We start from the raw sequence: 19556 nt of genomic DNA, 5'->3' as shown, positions 1-19556 counted from the left end.
CTGAAATCTACTCTGGATCAATATTGAGCAGAATTTCAATGACACAAGACTCCCACTCTCTGCTTCATTAGTATGGTCCAAAGGAAAGCAGAGCAATACATTTTGCACCAGCTTGGCTGCAAGAGTAGCCAACAACAACTGGAAGGCTACAATTTTCACGATCTTGTCTTAGTGGATCAGGATCTCAGCCACATATGGCCCCTTAATTGTGTTCATTAAGAATTCTTTTTAAAAATATATATATATATTAAATTTTCCATTTTAACAATCCAATCAAATCACATTGAATATTCCAAATTATACAAATACACATCATATAGTCCAAATATTCTGCCAAATTATGATTTTTTTGTTGGCACTTCCCATGTTCAAGTTCGGGGGGGGGGGCTCTGATCATCTCATATGTCTGTTGCCTTGAGTTTCCAATAGTTCCTTTAAATATTCCTGTTGTTAACCTTCCTACTTTCATGGCCTCTGAGTTGTTTCCACAGGCAAGTTGAAGTGATTGTGTTCATTAAGAGATTCTAACTCAGGTTTGATTGCTTTAGAAGAATATAATAATTCCTGATGGATTGTACTGTGAGTGGTTCTGTGCCCCTATATCTTGCCATGGTGTATTTCATTGCTCAACACTTTAGAGTGCTTCAGTTCTCATTCTTTCCCCCCTCAATTCTGTCCTTCATGGACAACAGGGAGGTCAGAGTGATGTCATCTTCTCTGAGTGGCTGTTACACATCAGATATGGGCTGACCCAATTCTATGGACTGACCCCATGTCACACAGCAATGATCCAGGATACACAAACACTAAAGTCTGGATTGTTTAAATTGATTTGGAGTGGTTTGTGCCAAGAAGGGACTATAACTGAAAGTAGATTGTCCAGCAAGCAAACCCAGAACATTACTTCTTGAAGTCCTAGGGTTTTTCAAGTTATGAGTTGGAGCAAGAGGTCTAAGCTGGAGCCTGGAGTGGTGGGCAGTTCTGCTCTGTTGACCAAGCAAGGGTAGAACATTAGGTTCCTCTCTTTTATCCTAGGTTTGGTCAATAATGAAGCTTCATTATTGCACAACCTGATTCGCTTCTATGCTTGAAGAGGACTCTAGGAAACACAGAGAAAACACAGTTCCAATGTAGCTAGCATTGCAGATATTAATATTGTGCAGTTTGAAGCTAAAGGATGCATGAAAGCTAACTCCTTTTGGAAATGAAACATTGTCCAGACCAATAAAAATATTCAATTTTTACTAGCAGAACTCTTCAAAATAAAATAGAAATATCAAGTGATACCTCCAAAATATTCATATAATGTCTTGTGCTGTCCAACACAGGCTCAGAATCTAAGAAAATATGAAATAATCCAAACAGGCCTAGAAGCAGAGTCCTGCCCCTCCACACAGCCTTCATTCCTGCCTCCATTGGCCTTGGCTGTTTACTCTCCCTTCAGGAGAGATTCATTTGTGTAATAACTCCATGGAGTTTGGGAGACACAGATTCAAAGGCAACTCCCTTCAAAATGGAGATTTGCAACCCAATTCCTTTCCGGTGATCTAAGGTTATAACACTCAGCTACCAGAGAACAACAGACAGTTAGTTAATTATCAACTCAGCAAGAGATCAAAATGCCCTCCTTGGCTTTAATATAGCCCCATGGAAATTCCCATATTAAATATTTTCATCAGGTTTATACATATGAAGTCCCCAACCGGGCTGTTAGTGATGTGTAAAGTTTGGGTGGAATTACTCTCTAACCAGAAGAGTGGAGAGATATTAACAGCTTGGTCCCAGCCTCAAACCAATGAGTGGGCTTTTGGGCACATTCCTGTTATGTGATTCTATGATACATAGTACAGGAATATCTCACCCAGTGGGGTGGAGTCATAGCAATAGCCTCCCAGCAGCAATGCCATGACTCCTCACTAGCGTTGGGGGGGCATAGCAGGGCAGCTTGGCACACTGTCCTTGCTTCTGCTTTTCCCTTCCCACATCTGGCACAGCTGTTGGGAAGCTATTGGAAGGAAACTGGGAGGTTAAGCCACTCCCAGTTACATAAAAGGATTGAAATAACCATAATCATCATTAAATATCCAAAGGCAGCCTTTTCAGAGCTATTGTGAACTATTGCTATTTCTTTACAACCATTTTAAAGGAACTTAGTAAAGAGGGCATGCAAATGGTAGACCGGAAAGTATTCCATGATATGAACAAGGAACTGACAGAATGAAATCATTTGGCTGAATTAATTAAAAGATAACAGTGATAGAGGAATGGGCCAATGCCACAAATAATTACCACTCGAGATTACACAATCAAAAAGGACAATTAAGGCACCAAATATTGCTAATGAGAAATCTTAATTGATAATTTTTCATGCTGTTGGACTAATCTTGTATTCTACCCTCAATCCATGGAAGGTACCAAAAAAAAACCCTCAGCCTTAATCGCATTCCACTTGGATGTAAATTCCATGGAAATCAATGAGATTTACTTCTAAGCAAACTTGTGTAGGATCAAGGGATTAGTTTGTTTTCCTCATGTTGTCATTGTCAAGTAATGTCAGTAACGGCTTTGACCAGCTTTCGGAAGGAAGATTTTCTTCTGCAAGTGGGGAGTACAGTATTTAAAAATCATATGTACTCATTCATATTCATATTGACCCAGGTAGTTAGATAATACTGCACATAACTAGAATCGCAACTGTATGAGTCTTGCCACATGAAAATTGAATGACACTATCCATGCACAATCATAAGACACAGAGCATCAGCCTTGTTGTGAAAATGTGAATATGCTCCTTCCACCTCATTTTGCTCACAGTGAGGGCTTCTTTGGCTTTCATTAACAACATCACATAGCCAAATCCAACTGGCTATGTGACAATGTGAGGTCATTCACTTCAGGATGCCTGATTAATTAAAATCAGGCACTGAACAAGCTTTGAAGTTAGAAAAGGTGGTACAGAAACAAGAGCAGATTGGAGTAGCAATGGCCATCAACAACAACAGTCATAGAAGGTTGGGGCAGCTGTGGACACTTTGACTTCCTGGAAAGGGAAACTTTTGTATTCAGAATTGAACCTGATGTACTAGGTATTACAGGAGCGGATATACCAAGACCACAAAAAGATTTATTAAAGTATGCAACGACAGCCACACGAATACCATTAGCACAACATTGGAAAGAAGAAGGCATCCCAGCTAAAGAAGATTGGCAAGTGAAATTGATGGAATATGCTGAAATGGCAAAATTGACTTTGAAATTAAGAGAAAGAGATGACAACGAATTTAAAGAAGATTGGAAGGACTTTATTGCATCTATACAGAAGCATTGTACACAGGTTAATACAGTAGCAGGATTTTAAAAATACTTGTAAAGACATTACGACTGGACAATAAGTAATTTTAATGATTTTATAATTTAAAATGGACATGCGGTATGATGATAAGCAATTGAACCAGGGAAGGGTATAGGGGGAAGTCAACACTAATTTTTCCTATGTTTTAATATGTATTGTTCTTTTTGGGAAATTAATAAAATAATATTTTATTTAAAGCAAACAAACAGAATTGAACCTCTTGAAAATTTGGTTTGGCAAGAGTTTGGAATTAAAGGGCCCAACCTGAGAGTGTCAGAAATAATGACTCCTCACTGTATTGTGGGGGAATTTGGAGGGGGGGGAATACCTTGTTTTTCCTCTCCCACAAAGGAATAATGAGGGGGCCTAACCTCCTCCCTAAAAATTTGGGGCCCTCGCCTCCCCCATGGCCTAATTCCTGTCATTGGCCATTCTGCTCAATATGATCTCTCTCTCTTTTTTGAGGGTGGACATATTTTTCCTGCAAAATCAGTAAAATTACACTGATTCAACCTCAAAGTGGCTTCATTCTTTAGCATCATTTCTTGTCATGTCTCATTCGTTTAGATGTTCAAAGGCTGAAATGTGTCTGGTTTTGCGATGTTCAGTTGCTAATTGGTGTTCCCTTTAATTGTATGAGGAGACTAGAGGAGTAATGACAGTCAGCTTGTTGTGGGTCACTGGGCTACCAATACCCTAGGCTGTGTAACATATACCCTCATTACTATTATAATATTTTTTTAGTAGGCATTAAAATTTTATCTTCAGATACTAATTGGTGTCCCTTTGAGTCAAAGCACTGGAAAAAGTCACTGATGGCAGCAGAAGTCTTGTTTATTCTCTGGGGTTTTTTTTTTTTTTTGTTATTCTTGGAATCTCAGAGCTTAAATTAGTCCTCACTATGAACACCTGGATAGCTAAACTGGTTAGAGCATGGTGCTGATAATGCCAAGGTTGCTGGTTTGATCCCTGTATGGGACCACTGCATATTCCTGCATTGCAGGGGATTGAATGAGATATTATTATTAAAGGGACCCAGGTGGCACTGTGGGTTAAACCTCAGCGCCTAGGACTTGCCGATCGCATGGTCGGCGGTTCGAATCCCCGCGGCGGGGTGCGCTCCCGTCATTCGGTCCCAGCGCCTGCCAACCTAGCAGTTCGAAAGCACCCCCGGGTGCAAGTAGATAAATAGGGAACGCTTACTAGCAGGAAGGTAAATGACGTTCCGTGTGCTGCGCTGGCTCGCCAGATGCAGCTTGTCACGCTGGCCACGTGAGCCGGAAGTGTCTGTGGACAGCGCTGGCTCCCAGCCTCTAGAGTGAGATGAGCGCACAACCCTAGAGTCTGGCAAGACTGGCCCGTACGTGCAGGGGTACCTTTACCTTTGCCATGGACAATTATGTACAGCAGTATTGCATTATATATATAAAAAAGAGATATTATCCAAGTCTGTGTTTGCACCAGTTCACCCCCATACTAATTTGTAGCATTTTATTTCTTAATGTTCATGGCCTTGATCCAAAGAATTCAATTCAGTGCATCCTAAATGTTCTTAGGCTGCAATGCTACAACCATTTAACTGTAAGTTCCATTTAACACAATGGGACTAATTTTTTAGTAGACACGCACACGATATGTAGAACGATGTATAATAATGAACTAAAAACCAATTCTGAGAACAGTTTGGAAGAAACCAAATTTAGTAATTAAAAAGGTTTTCATCGGCTTTATCTTTGGAGCCAATTAGAAAGTTTAGTCTTTTTTATTCCCCCCCCCCCAGCAACTGAATTACAGATTGTACTTATTAATGATCTGTTTAAATTGGTGCATTTTTTTTTAAAAAAAAGGTATTAATTGTTTATATGAAAGAAGCTAAAACAACGGATAAGATAGATGGTGGTTCCTCTGCTTCATGAGTTGTAATGATTTGCTGGTTAATTCAGGTAGAGCTATAATGGATGAGATCTTATGGACAGTGAATAATGATATTTTAGACGATTATTAGAATGTTTTGCTTCTGACGATATTAGTTATTTAACAATATGATGGATGCAGAAGTTTATACAGTGGTACCTCAGGTTACATACGCTTCAGGTTACATACGCTTCAGGTTACAGACTCCGCTAACCCAGAAATCTTCAGGTTAAGAACTTTGCTTCAGGATGAGAACAGAAATTGTGCTCCAGTGGCGTGGCAGCAGCAGGAGGCCCCATTAACTAAAGTGGTGCTTCAGGTTAAGTACAGTTTCAGGTTAAGTACTGACCTCCGGAACGAATTAAGTACTTAACCCGAGGTACCATTGTATTTGTTTTCTTTCTGTTTTATGTGGCCTGATGAATATGCCCAGGGAAAGGAAAGTGAGTGATGGATTTTTCTGGTGAAAGGAAAAACGTGTAGTTTCTTCCAACCTCCATCAGGATCTCATTTAGCTAAAATGTTAGATGTGGGGCCAACAACATTGACTTGAGATTAGGGTATTACTTAAGAATTAGTTGTTAGTGGTGCTATTTTTCTAGAAAAAGAGGTGCCGGAATTCACCATGTTTTCTTAATAATGGCAGTGGCGCCCACCTGAGAGTTGCCAGAAATGAGTTCCGTTGAGTTCCAGCTGAAAAAAAAAAAAATCCACAGCAACTTGTTAACATGTACAAATATGTAATAATGTAAAGCTGAGTTGTTTTCTGCAGACTCCCTTGCATCTTAAGATCAGCATTAGGAGCCCTTTTGGTAGTTTCATCATCCTCAGGTGTTTGGAGCTAGTGGCCTGGGACGGTATTCATTGTGACAGAGGGTATTCTATGTGGTAGCCCCAACTCCCCACAGAAGTGTGTCTGGCAACTTAACTACATAATGTGGTTTTCATCTTATGCTGAAGACACACTACTTTACCGTGGCCTTTGACACCTGAGAGATATATTTTAGGGGCTGCCCTATTTTCTTGACTGTGATTTATTTGATTAACTTTTCTAGTACAGTGGTACCTTGGTTCTCAAACTTAATCCGTTCCGGAATTCCATTCCAAAACCAAGGTGCACTTTCCCATAGAAGGTAATGCAAAACGGATTAATCCGTTCCAGACTTTTAAAAACAACCCCTAAAACAGCAACTTAACATAATTTTACTTTCTAATGAGACCATTGATACATATCATGAAAGCAATAATCAATGTAAAAAGGTAAAGGTAAAGGTACCCCTGCCCATACGGGCCAGTCTTGACAGACTCTGGGGTTGTGCGCCCATCTCACTTAAGAGGCCAGGGGCCAGCGCTGTCCACAGACACTTCCGGGTCACGTGGCCAGCGTGACATCGCTGCTCTGGCGAGCCAGAGCCGCACACGGAAACGCCGTTTACCTTCCCGCTGGTAAGCGGTCCCTATTTATCTACTTGCACGCGGAGGTGCTTTCGAACTGCTAGGTTGGCAGGCGCTGGGACCGAGCAGCGGGAGCGCACCCCGCCGCAGGGATTCGAACCGCCGACCTTTCGATCAGCAAGTCCTAGGCGCTGAGGCTTTAACCCACAGCGCCACCTGCGTCCCTAGATAATCAATGTACTGTACTATAAAATAAATAAAACAGTATTGTAGATGATAAAAATTTAAAATTTAAAAAAAAATCTTACCTGCACTGATGATAGTTTGGATGGGGGGCTTTTATCCATTTCCGCAGTCAATCAATCAATCAGTAAATCAATTAGTAGCTGAACTGGGATCCATAGTCACAAAAACAAATTAACTGAAAAAGCTTCAAAATAAAAAACAAAACAAAATAAATATCAAAAACAAAAGCACCAAATATAAGCTCCAAATATCACCTCAGAACTCTGCAATTTGAAGTGGAAATGTTGAATTACATTGCAGGGGACGCAAATTAGCAGCGCAACAGGAAACACAGGGGGACTCAAAATGGAGCATGTTCGGCTTCTGAAAAAAAATTCAAAAACCGGAACACCTACTTCCGGGTTTGCAGCGTTCGGGTTCCAAGTTGTTCATGAACTAAGCTGTACAAAAACCGAGCTACCACTGTATTTGAAATCACGGTCCAACTGCAAGCCTTCTGAATACTAGTTGCTGGAAACCACAGAGTGTGGCAAGTGCTCTTGTTCTCAAATCCTGCTAACCCTAACCCTTGCCCTTTTTATTCCTGTTCCACCCTGAGCTAAGCCAAGGCTTTTCTAAGAGCAAACCTTGACTACAGCTCATAGTTAACAAGGAAAGAGCTTTACCACAAACCCTGCTTCGGACAACTCACTGAAACCATCATTTGGATTACTGCGTCATGCAAACATAGCCACAGACTGCTCTGATTCCTTCTCCCACCAGAAATCCCAAGAAAAGCAAAAGGAAATGTGGGGAGGAAACTTGCTGTAGAGCAAATAGCCAGTTTTGGATGGCAAACCTCCGAATGACTGTGTGAAAAGGGAGAAATTTAACGTAACCTCCACTCGATCGTAGTTTCATATGTCCCAACCTGTAGCATATTTTTCTTTTTCCTATTATAAAAGTTGGTCTCAGCCTTTTGTTTTGATGATTCTCTCTGCATTAAAACTTTCTGGACAACCTTCTCTTTGCCTCAGTACGACCTTACCTTCCCAGCGTGAGATGTCTTTTCGATTGCAAGAGTCATTATCGTGTCATCTCTTCGATATTAATGTTTTGATTTCCAGGCACTGTAATGGTCTCTACCTAATGCTTTCATTTAAAAAAATCTGTAAAGTTAGCCAATCAACAAGACAAATAGTATGGAGCCTATTTTTTTCCTATTAACACGCTTGCCATACTCAACTTCTTCATTTATCCTTATGTTTTAAAAGGAGCTCTTAATTACTTCCAGTCCCATTTCAGTTGTAAATGCATCTTTATTGCCATTCTTTCATCATAATAAATCCTTCGGCCTATTCAAAGAGCTGACACTTCACCACTGATTTACAAGTGACCCATTTTTATTAATCAGATGTTGGCTCTGACTCTGTTGTATCTGTAATGCCATTATGGATAGCTTGTGATGAAGAGTCCCTTTTTCACTCTCTCAACAACGCATATTTTGCATCAGTTTATTGTTTGTAAAAACAAAAACCTGCCTTTTTAAAGCAGCTGCCTCTTACACTATCAAACTCATAAAATAAGGCCTTAACATGATTTCATATAAATATCTGCATTTACGCATTTGCTCCTATAGAAACCTGTTGACATGAACTGCCTTGGGGCAATTTTCAAGGAGAGCTTTATAAGCATCAAACAAAATGGCTGACCAAGTTGGACAAAAGACCATGTGCCTGAACAACTGAATATTAGCACTATGGTCTGGTCATATGTCATCATGCCATAGTGTGTCACTAAATGGAAGATTAACAAAATGAAAAAGAGCTTTGGAAAGGGCAGATCAAAACGTAAGGGAGCTTAAAGAGTCAGTCATTTATTTGGAAACCATTAAACCAGGAGAAGTAGGTTCATATAGGTTCATATATCATTTTGAGGTCATTTTCAAGACGTTAGAACCACATGAACCCTACCAAGATGTTAGCAACGCTAAATGTTGCATTGTTCTCCAGACAAGGTGCTCGTATGTTAGAGAAACTGCATCAACTTTCCCTTCTCTGTCCTGTTTAGTGGTCTTCAGCCAATAGTCTCTTACTGTAACCCAACTATAAGGTGGGGTGAGGAACATGGAGCCTTGCAGATGTTCCAGATTCCAATTCCTATGATCCCATGCTAGTATGGACAATGATCAAGGATGATGGGAGTTGTAGCCAGCAATATCTGGAAGGACAACAGTGCTTATAAGATTTGTATATACAAAGTACAGTCGTACCTTGGAAGTCAAACAGAATCCGCTCCGGAAGTCCATTCGACTTCCAGAATGTTTGGAAACCAAAACGCAGCTACTGATTGGCTGCAGGAAGCTCCTGCAGCCAACCAGAAGCCGCGGAATTCCCATTGGACTTTTGGCTTCCCAAAATAGTTTGCGAACGGGAACAGTCACTTTTGGGTTTGCGGCGTTCAAGAGACACAACTTTCGAGAACTAAGCTCTTTGAAAACCAAGGTACAACTATATTTGTAAATACTTTGTGCACTAGATCTGAACTACAAATGAATCCTGTCACTATGCTTGTGGGCTATGCAGAATACCGGATAAGGATAGATCAGATAATTTTGGTTTAGCATATGTTAGCAGCAGCCTGGATTGAGATAGCCTGGAGGCCTGAGGAGATATCGGCAACAGATCCGTAATTGAGAAAAATATGGGTAATGAATTACAGTAATGAATAAAATTATCAGATACATGTAGTTATGGAAGGGGAGAAGTCAATCACCTCAGATATTTCCACAGAATCCGTCCTGCGTCATATTGATGACAGAAATGATGAAGAAAAACCCTGTGATATACTGAGTTTATAATAATGACAATGAATATTGGTATATGGGTGTAAAATTAAGTAAATAATACTTGAGGAACACTTCATGCATTAAAAAGTACTGCGGGGGGGGGGGATAGGAGAGTTGTAATTAGGAGAACTATCTACAAAATATTGTTATCTGAGGCATATCATACTATTGATTTTACATTTAAGTAAATATGGGTATTGCCAAAACCTCCATGTAGTTGTTCTTTTGAAATACTAAAAGAAGTGAAAGATAACTGACAATTTAATAGAGTAAAACTATTGTTCATTAATAGAGGGATGCAATCACTAATATTTTCTTTTTCATTCCTTATTAAAATAATACAGCAAAACCTCAAAGAATAAGCAAATATACCTTAATCAACTAAAGTATCAATTTATTAATCTACTGATCATGCTGATTATGGCCCTAATTATTATGAATTGGCTTCTTGAATTATCATCAGTGTATCTAATTTCCCTGGTTCTCCAATACAGAAATTATCTAATTAGGATTGTTAGCTAAAAATTTCATGGTTATTTTTGAACTGCAGGTTATGATATATTCCATATGTTCTGTGGAAGCATGAAAAGTGAAACCAAACTTTTTATGTAAAGTAAAATTTGTGGAACAAATTTGTGGGGAATTTGTGGTCCCCTAGATGTTGCTAAAAGACAACTCCAATCATCCCTATTCATTGACCACGCTGGTTGGGAGCTGATGTGAGTAAAATGCACAGATTCCTGCTCTGAGGTGAAACATCTGGGAAGTTTCTATTATTATTATTTTTTTATTTATTAAATTTGTATACTGCCATTCATCTGCACATCGCAAGGCAATCCACAACATAAAAATACAATATAAAAACACAAAATACATGATTAAAAAACAATGACCAAGAAGAAATTATCAATAACCACCCTCCCCCTAGGGTAATTCAGTGGAGTTTAGATAATTCTGCCATAATTTCTCAGAGGTGTTCTTCACATCCCATGGTTATCTCATACACTTTTATCTTAGAAAAAGAAAATTTAAGTTAATTTGGAGCTTCCTCCTTACAGAAAAGCGTCCGCCATTGTGTTTGATGAGTTGATAATGTTCTGGTAAATAAGGCATACCAGACAACAACACTTTGTTTAATGACCTCACAGGAAAAATGCCCAGATACTAGTAACAATGAGGGAAGGGAAGGCACTTTTGACAAAGCGTGTTCTCAATAAAGAGAGAGCACGTGTTGCGGATGGGGCCAGACAAAACATCCTATAGTGGCCAGCCAGGCTGGAGCAAGGTACTTGGGCCAGATTGGTGGCTGTTGTTACTGGGGAGAAATTGATGTTGCCAATTTAGGGGTGGGATCAGAGGGTATTTATTTTAGGTCCACAGCTTGTTCCTTTCTCTTTCGCTGTGGACACCGGATCACCCGCCCGCCCTCCCTTGAATGGGCTTCTCCTTGACCTTGCTATGCCTGTCATGGGGTCGTTCGCATTGGTGCGGGGGCCTGGTAGGAATTTACCTTTTGGCTGATTAGTGTGTGCCAATTGGGTTTTGCCTACTGCGTAGCAAATCGTCACAACTTGTAAGGTTGGCGGTTAGGCATTGGTTAAATTGGTTGGTGGAGGGGTATGGATTGGCTGTGCCTACCCCTCCAATGCTGCTGCTGCATGGGAATTCCGTTAAAGGAATTCTGGGGCTTACCATCCCCTTGTCCAAACCCCTGGAATCGGGTGCGGGCCGTGTAAGACCCCAAGGAGCATGCAGGGAGGAACTGAAGGGTCTGTAGCTCAGCCCCAGTTGCCCTGATCTTGTTCCTCCACACTGTCTCTCGCTGGAATCCGGGAGTCAGTGCTATCCCCCAAGGCGGGGGGGATAGCTAGTCATAACCAATGCCTAAGCAACCACTCACAAAAATTGTATGATAATAAAGTTGTGGCCAAAATTATGCCAAAAACCTTAAACAAAAATTATGTGTGATGTGTGAGTTATTGGGTTAGGGGTGTTTTGGGGACCTCAGCACGCAACACAGCGAAAGGAAATTTCAGCCTGGAATTCAATCGTTCCTCTTTTACTGTCCATTCTTGTTCCCAGTTTTCAGATTTGGCACCTAAACAAAACCAAAAAAGACCCCTGAGGTGGGACTGAAGTTCCTTCTAAAACAGAATAGCCCAAAGGGGGAGCTGAATGTCATTTCACCTGCCGACCATTACGATTCGACAAGTGCAAACGCTTATGCAGAGTAAGCCAATATGAGGGCGATTTAGCTCAGGGAAATGTACGGAAATTTATTGCAGGACCAGCTGGTGATGTTGTGAGTCTAGTCCCACCGAAAGGTAATTGGAAGCGCTGTGCAAAATCCTGACACAGTACATGGAGCCACACAGATTGTCATCATGCCCTAGGTAGGCATCAGGAGCAGAAGTACGGATGGGGGCCTCGGTCTCACACAACAACAGGATGCCTCAGAGCTTTATCCGGCCTTTGTCAGTAATCCAGAAAGCTAATATGGGAAGAGAGCGAGACACATGTTTGAGCCTAAAATGTTTAATGCAAACACCACTCCAAATCTGTTGAATTTTGCTTGCAGCACAAACCATTGTTGACTTAAGCTTCCCAGAAGCTCAGCATGAAAAAAAAATACTAAGAACATTTTATGGTGCATTTTACAGTACATTTTTTTGTGAATAAGCTCAGAAACTAATCCTCTCTTTAAAAAGGAAATAAAGAAAAAAAAATCCAGCCATTTTAATTATATGCAAAGGAGAAACACACACCCCACACACTGTGTGAATGCAATTCACAACATCATCCGTTAGGTATTTGCTACGAAAACTTCACCCATAACGTGTACATAACTCATTCATTGCATCATTGTCCACACTTGGGACGAGTTCAGATTTTGGAAACGGCTCCATGAGGAACACCCTGGGCTTTCTTGAGAAAGCAGTTCTGTGAAGGAAGCAACATCGGAAGCAATTTCTGCCTAGCACAGAACTCAGCAGCTTTGCGTATAACATTCTTTGGAAAGATGGCTTTAGCAGAGGTGTTTTGTACCAGCTGAAGAGAGGAGAAGCAGGATGTGAGAGGGAGGGAAGGAAATAATGGAGGGAGGGAGGGTATTCTAGATTACAGGATATTCAAAGGACGGTGAAGGGTTTCAGCAAACTGGCAAATCTTAAGAGAAGCTGAAAAGAGAAAGAGGCAAGTTTTTGGTGACTCCCTTTGGACAATAATGACCTGGAATTTGATGCATTTATAACAAGGTAGGGCTGCCACACATCTGGGAAAAATGGTGTCCAGGCCATTGCTGAATCAGCAGAATGTATGACAGGTTGGGCTATTTTTTATTTTTAACCCCCCTCCCCCCAAAATGTACTGCATTACACCAACTAGTCAGCTAGTTCAGCATTGTGATGTCTACTCAACAGAGCTGGGCCAAAATTTCTAAGACTTTTTTTTTGGAGAAAATTCCTGAGATATTTAATTCCATATTTAATTTAAGCTATTTGGAACGGTGATCCTACAGGCTCTCTCTGTCTCAAAACACACACAGCTCCTTATAATAGCAGACCATTTGTAAGTATCCATGCAAATCAAAAATAAAGACCTAATCCAGCAGCCCTGGAGCACCAGCTGCAATAGGCCTATATGATTCTGCCACGTAGGTGCATGCTATTGTGTGTATTGTCATATGAAATGATCCTTCAGGATTTTTCTTCAGCGTACATGTAAATCACTGGGAAGCTACACCTAACAGCTTTGGCTTCTCAACGTTGATATACTATGGGGGTCTCCCGCTGTTTTTTCGACTACAACTCCCATAATCCCTAGCTAGCAGGACCAGTTGTTAGGGATGTTGGAAATAGTAGTCCAAAATCAGCTGGAGACCCAAGGTTGGGAAACCCTGATGTAGACAAAACTGAGTGAGATGTATATTGTATATCGCAATATAAGTCAGCTTCCTATGTTCCTATCTCATACCACTCCATGCAGGTGGCACTGTGGTCTAAACCACTGAGCCTCTTGGGCTTGCCGACCAGAAGGTCGGTGGTTTGAATCCCCACTACGGAGTGAGCTCCTGTTGCTCTGTCCCAGCTCCTGCCAACCTCCAGTTCAAAAGCATGCCAGTGCAAGTAGATAAATAGGTACTGCTATGACAGCAAGGTAAATGGTGTTTCCATGTGCTCTGGTTTCCTTCACAGTGTCCCATTGCTCCAGAAGCGGTTTAGTCATGCAAGCCACATGATCCGGAAAGCTCTCTGTGGACAAACACCAGTTCCCTCGGCCTGAAAGCAAGATAAGCTCCGCAACCCCATAGTCGCCTTTGGCTGGACTTAACCGTCCAGGGGCCCTTTACCTTTTTACCACTCCACAACCAGGCTCATTTCAATATGAAATACATATTAAGAACTTAATTTGTTCTGGAGGTCCGTTCTTAACCTGAAACTGTTTTTAACCTGAGGTGCCACTTTAGCTAATGGGGCCTCCCTCTGCCGCACAATTTCTGTTCTCAGCCTGAAGCAAAATTCTTAACCAAAGGTACTATTTGTGGGTTAGCAAAGACTGTAACTTGAAGCGTCTGTAACCTGAAGTGTCTGTAACCCGAGGTACCACTGTAAATGGATAGATAATTGGCTTTGATTCACATTTGGGGTTTTGCTCTAAAGTATGGTGGGAGTTTACAGTTCTTTCCCTTTCTGTGACCCAATGTAGACTACTTAGAAGCGCAAAAAATGCACCTCTATAATCATGTAATGGATATAAATAGTGACAATTGGGGTAATTCAAATTTGAGGGTATGATTCCTAGACCATTCCCATTGGCCCACAGTGGCAATGCAGTGCTGGCTTGGGAAATAGCCGCATGATCTGTGCTATCCAGATATCTGTGGTTTGCACAAATTACGAGAGGAACAAGAAACCCATCCAATGGACAAGACTTTTCACTTGCTGCTATGTAAGTCCTGAAGGGACGCGGGTGGCGCTGTGGGTAAAAGCCTCAGCGCCTAGGGCTTGCCGATCGAAAGGTTGGCGGTTCGAATCCCCGCGGCGGGGTGCGCTCCCGCTGCTCGGTCCCAGCGCCTGCCAACCTAGCAGTTTGAAAGCACCCCCGGGTGCAAGTAGATAAATAGGGACCGCTTACTGGCGGGAAGGTAAACGGCGTTTCCGTGTGCGGCTCTGGCTCGCCAGAGCAGCGATGTCACGCTGGCCACGTGACCTGGAAGTGTCTCCGGACAGCGCTGGCCCCCGGCCTCTTGAGTGAGATGGGCGCACAACCCCAGAGTCTGTCAAGACTGGCCCGTACGGGCAGGGGTACCTTTACCTTTTATGTAAGTCCTGACCTGACCTGAAATAAGACAAATTCCACAGAAATTCAGAACTGCCAGGTCAGAAAGATAACCTTTCTTTTGCACGTGGGGGGAGGGGGAGAAACCTTCTCTAGCTCTTTTAGACATTTCTAAGTGTTTCTTTTTTAATGGACTGTATGCCACTAAAACAATCTCCATCATTATTAAGAGTTCATATTAAGTGTCATTGCCTTCATAAATGCATATTGCTGAGAATGTTGACTTTAATGATAATGTAATGGCATTTGAACATTTAGTCTGTAACATAATTTATTTGAACAAACAGTGTCGCACATATGGTAAAAAAATAAAGTAAGCTCCAGCACATATTAAATTTTTAACAGGCACAATTCTAATATTGTCATCTCACATATTGTTAAAGGTTTATGAAGCTATAAGGTTAGTGGCATGGCATTTGCAGGGGTTCCTTTGATGTGCTCTAAAATAATGAATATTTGGGCCAGGCAAGGAAGAAGCATTGCCAGTGGGAACATATACTGTGCATGACTTGAAGTTTAATATTCTACCCCTGCCTTGCAACAAGACCTCTTACTATACCAAAAGTTACTGGGGAAGATATAATCTCCATTGTATAGATGAAGCTCCTGTTCAGCAGCTGGTTCAACATGGCAAACCTATTGCTGGGCTATGTCACTTTGCAATCATTTGCGGGTGAGCAAACTCATGTTTGCATGCTTTCTCATTTAAAACCCCCAAACAAAACCTTGCTGTAGCTTGTTAAGGCTGCTTAGAGATCAGTCGCTTGCAGTGAAACTTTTCACAGAGGAACAGTTAAAGCCAGAGGGACCAGCTCGCAAGGGCAATTTTTTTTGGGGGGGGAGGGCAATATTGCGCATGTGACGTCCTGACGTCCTGATGTTGAATGTGTGAGCATTGCATGTCCCTCTATAAGCCAGGCAGAAGCTTCCCAGGCTTTGGGAAGGAAGCACTAGGATTTCATACTTTAATTTACCTGGAACATTTAAGACACTAGGCTACTCCCCCCAATCCACTGACCGCACACCACTTTCAGAGATGTTGTTGTTGTTGTTCTTTAGTCATCTTAGTCATGTTCGACTCTCCGTGACCCCATGAACCAGAGCATGACTTGGAAACTCTCACTTTCTTCTCAAAGCATCTCCTTTTTTATGTCCATGGAGTTTTCTTGGCAAAATAATAATAATAATAATAATAATAATAATAATAATAATAATAATATTTATACCCCGCCCATCTGGCTGGGTTTCTGAGCGGCTTCCAACAAAATATTAAAATACAATAGTCCGTCAAACATTAAAAGCTTCCCTAAACAGGGCTGCCTTCAGATGTCTTCTAAAGGTCTGGTAGTTGTTTTTCTCTTTGACATCTGGTGGGAGGGCGTTCCACAGGGTAGGTGCCACTACCGAGAAGGCCCTCTGCCTGGTTCCCTGTAACTTGGCTTCTTGCAGTGAGGGAACCACCAGAAGGCACTCGGCACTGGACTTCAGTGTCCGGGCTGGACAATGGGGGTGGAGACGCTCCTTCAGGTATACTGGAGTGCTTTGGCAGTTCCTTTTCCAGGTGGATCACATTTAGTCTAAACTCTCGGCTATGACCTGTCCGTCTTGGTTGGTCCTACACAGCATAGCTCAGAGCTTCTCTGAGTTATTTAAGCCCCTTCACCACGACAAGACAGTGATCCATGAAGGGGATCAGAGATGTTAGGAGGCCCCTATTCTAAAAAAGGAAAGAGGGATTGACTGCGAAAGGACTCTGAGAATTGTTAGCTCTGTGAGATGAATAGGGGCCTTCTAACAACTCTCAGCACCCTTAAACTACACTTCCCAGAATTATTTGGGGGAAGCCATAACTGTATGAAGTCTTATGAATAAATGGGTATATAAATATATAGTGCAGATGTGGCCCAAGTCTTTTAATAAGACATTTTACTTCTGTTTCACCAACAGGTGACTAATACGGCCGCATCATACCCTCCAACATTTCTCCAATGAAATAGGGACATCCTGTTGTTATAATAATAATAATAATAATAATAATAATAATAATAATACCCCAGCCACTCTGGGAGGTTTCCAACATATGTTAAAACAGAATAAAACATTACACATCAGAAAACTTCCCTATACAGGTCTGCCTTCAGATGTCTTATAAAGGTTGTCTAGATACTTATCTCATTGGCTTGGGGGTTGCATAACTCCATAGGCTCCAACATTTCTCCGATGAAAATAGGGACGTCCTAAGGGAAAGCGAAAGGGATGCGGGTGGCAAAGGGATGCAGGTGGCGCTGTGGGTTAAACCACAGAGCCTAGGACTTGCCGATCAGAAGGCTGGCGATTCGAATCCCTGCAACGGGGTGAGCTCCTGTTGCTCAGTCGCTGCTCGTGCCAACCTAGCAGTTCAAAAGGACATCAAAGTGCAAGTAGATAAATAGGTACCGCTTTAGTGGGAAGGTAAACGGCGTTTCCGTGCGCTGCTCTGGTTTGCCAGAAGCAGCTTAGTCATGCTGGCCACATGACCCGGAAGCTGTACACCGGCTCCCTCAGCCAATAAAGCGAGATGAGTGCTGCAACCCTCGAGTCAGTCACGACTGGACCTAATGGTCAGGGGTCCCTTTACCTTTACCTAAGGAATGGTGGGACATTCCAGGATCAAAACAGAAACCGTGATGGCTTCTGTAAATCCAGGACTGTCCCTGGAAAATAGGGACATTTGGAGAGTCTGCAGCATGACCAAAGTTGTTCTATTTACTGCTTCGTGTATCACAACAACAGACACTGCTGAGGCCTCTTGAGGAGTGCCAGACAGCTTCTTCCCTATTTGAGATGAATAGGAAGGTGATCACCCATCCCCAAAAGATTAGTATATTGATATATAGCAGAGAGGCATCCAGTACCCAACACTGTCCAATTGTCCTATATGCCTTTGCAATTCCAATCATCTCCACCCATTAATTTCCCAGCTTCCTAAGCCCACAGGAGATGGCAGCATCTCGAAATCCTTGCCTCGGCAACACTGGTGGCCGTTTCGATCTACTCTCCCACTCTCTGGGTATATTGCTTTTTAACGTTTGCTATTAATTTTAATGAAAATGATTGAAAATGATATTCGCTGAATGTTTTGGACATTTTCCAACCCACGTTAATACTTAATTGGAATGTGCCTCGGGCACTTAACATATATTAGCCTCGTACTCAGGGTTGTTTAGCTTTGCATAGGATGAAGGGAAATTGTAAATAACCACATGCCTTTGGGCAATGAGGCCATGCGGCGCGAATCGAAGGTTAATGAAAATGACCTTTCGCGTAAAAAATGTGAGTGCCAAATGCAAAAGGAAGGGTTTGTCACACTCAATAAATAAATAACATTTTAACAAGCATATTTGTTCTTCCCTCCAACCTCTGCCTTAGTATTTAGCTTTTCATGGGGGGAGGAGTGGGGGTGTTCACAAGATATCCATGTGGCATTCCACTGTCTCTCTGGATGAAGTTTCTATGAAGTTTTCGTAGCAAATACCTAACGGATGGAGTCCTTGCAGGGCTGAAGTACCGGGGGGGGGGGGTGTATACCTCTGCATACCGGTCCCTCTCGATCAGTGGCAGTGAAAAGCAATGGAACGAAAGTCCTCGCCCCTCCCACCCGGTCGCTCTGTTACTCCATAGCGTCAAATATTCCCGACAAGTCAGGAAACAAAAGCAGTTTCCCCCCGCTGCATCATTGTTACAGGTGAGCAATTCCCCCCCCCCCAAAAAAAGAGTTTGCCCCCTCCTTAAAGGGTGGCTAAACTAAATTTGGGGGTGCTGGGCAGATCTTTGCACCACGGCAGTGCATATGCTAAAGATGGCTCTGTATCTGTATCTCTCTCTCTCATCTATCTACCATCTATATCTATCTATCTATCTATCATCTATCTATCTATCTATCTATCTATCATCTATCATCTATCTATCTATATCTATCATCTATCTATCTATCTATCTATCATCTATCATCTATCATCTATCTATCTATATCTATCTATCATCTATCTATCTATCTATCTATCTATCATCTATCTATCTATATCTATCATCTATCTATCATCTATCTATCTATCTATCTATCTATTATCTATCATCTATCATCTATCATCTATCATCTATCTATCTATATCTATCTATCATCTATCTATCTATCTATCATATCTATCTATCATCTATCTATCTATCTATCTATATCTATCATATATCATATATCATATATCTATCTATCATCTATCTATCTATATCTATCTATCATCTATCTATCTATCTATCTATCTATCTATCATCTAGCTATCTATCTAGCTATCTATCTATATCTATCATCTATCATATATCTATCTATCATCTAGCTATCTATCTAGCTATCTAGCTATCTATCTGTCTAATCTCTGTCATCTATCTACAGTCATACCTCGGGTTACAGATGCTTCAGGCTGCATTTTTTCAGGTTACAGACGCGCCGAA

The sequence above is a fragment of the Podarcis cretensis genome (assembly GCF_951804945.1).
Source record: "Podarcis cretensis genome assembly, chromosome: 17".
NCBI lineage: Eukaryota > Metazoa > Chordata > Lepidosauria > Squamata > Lacertidae > Podarcis > Podarcis cretensis.
The sequence above is the reverse complement of the archived record's forward strand: the minus strand, read 5'-3'. Positions refer to the sequence as shown.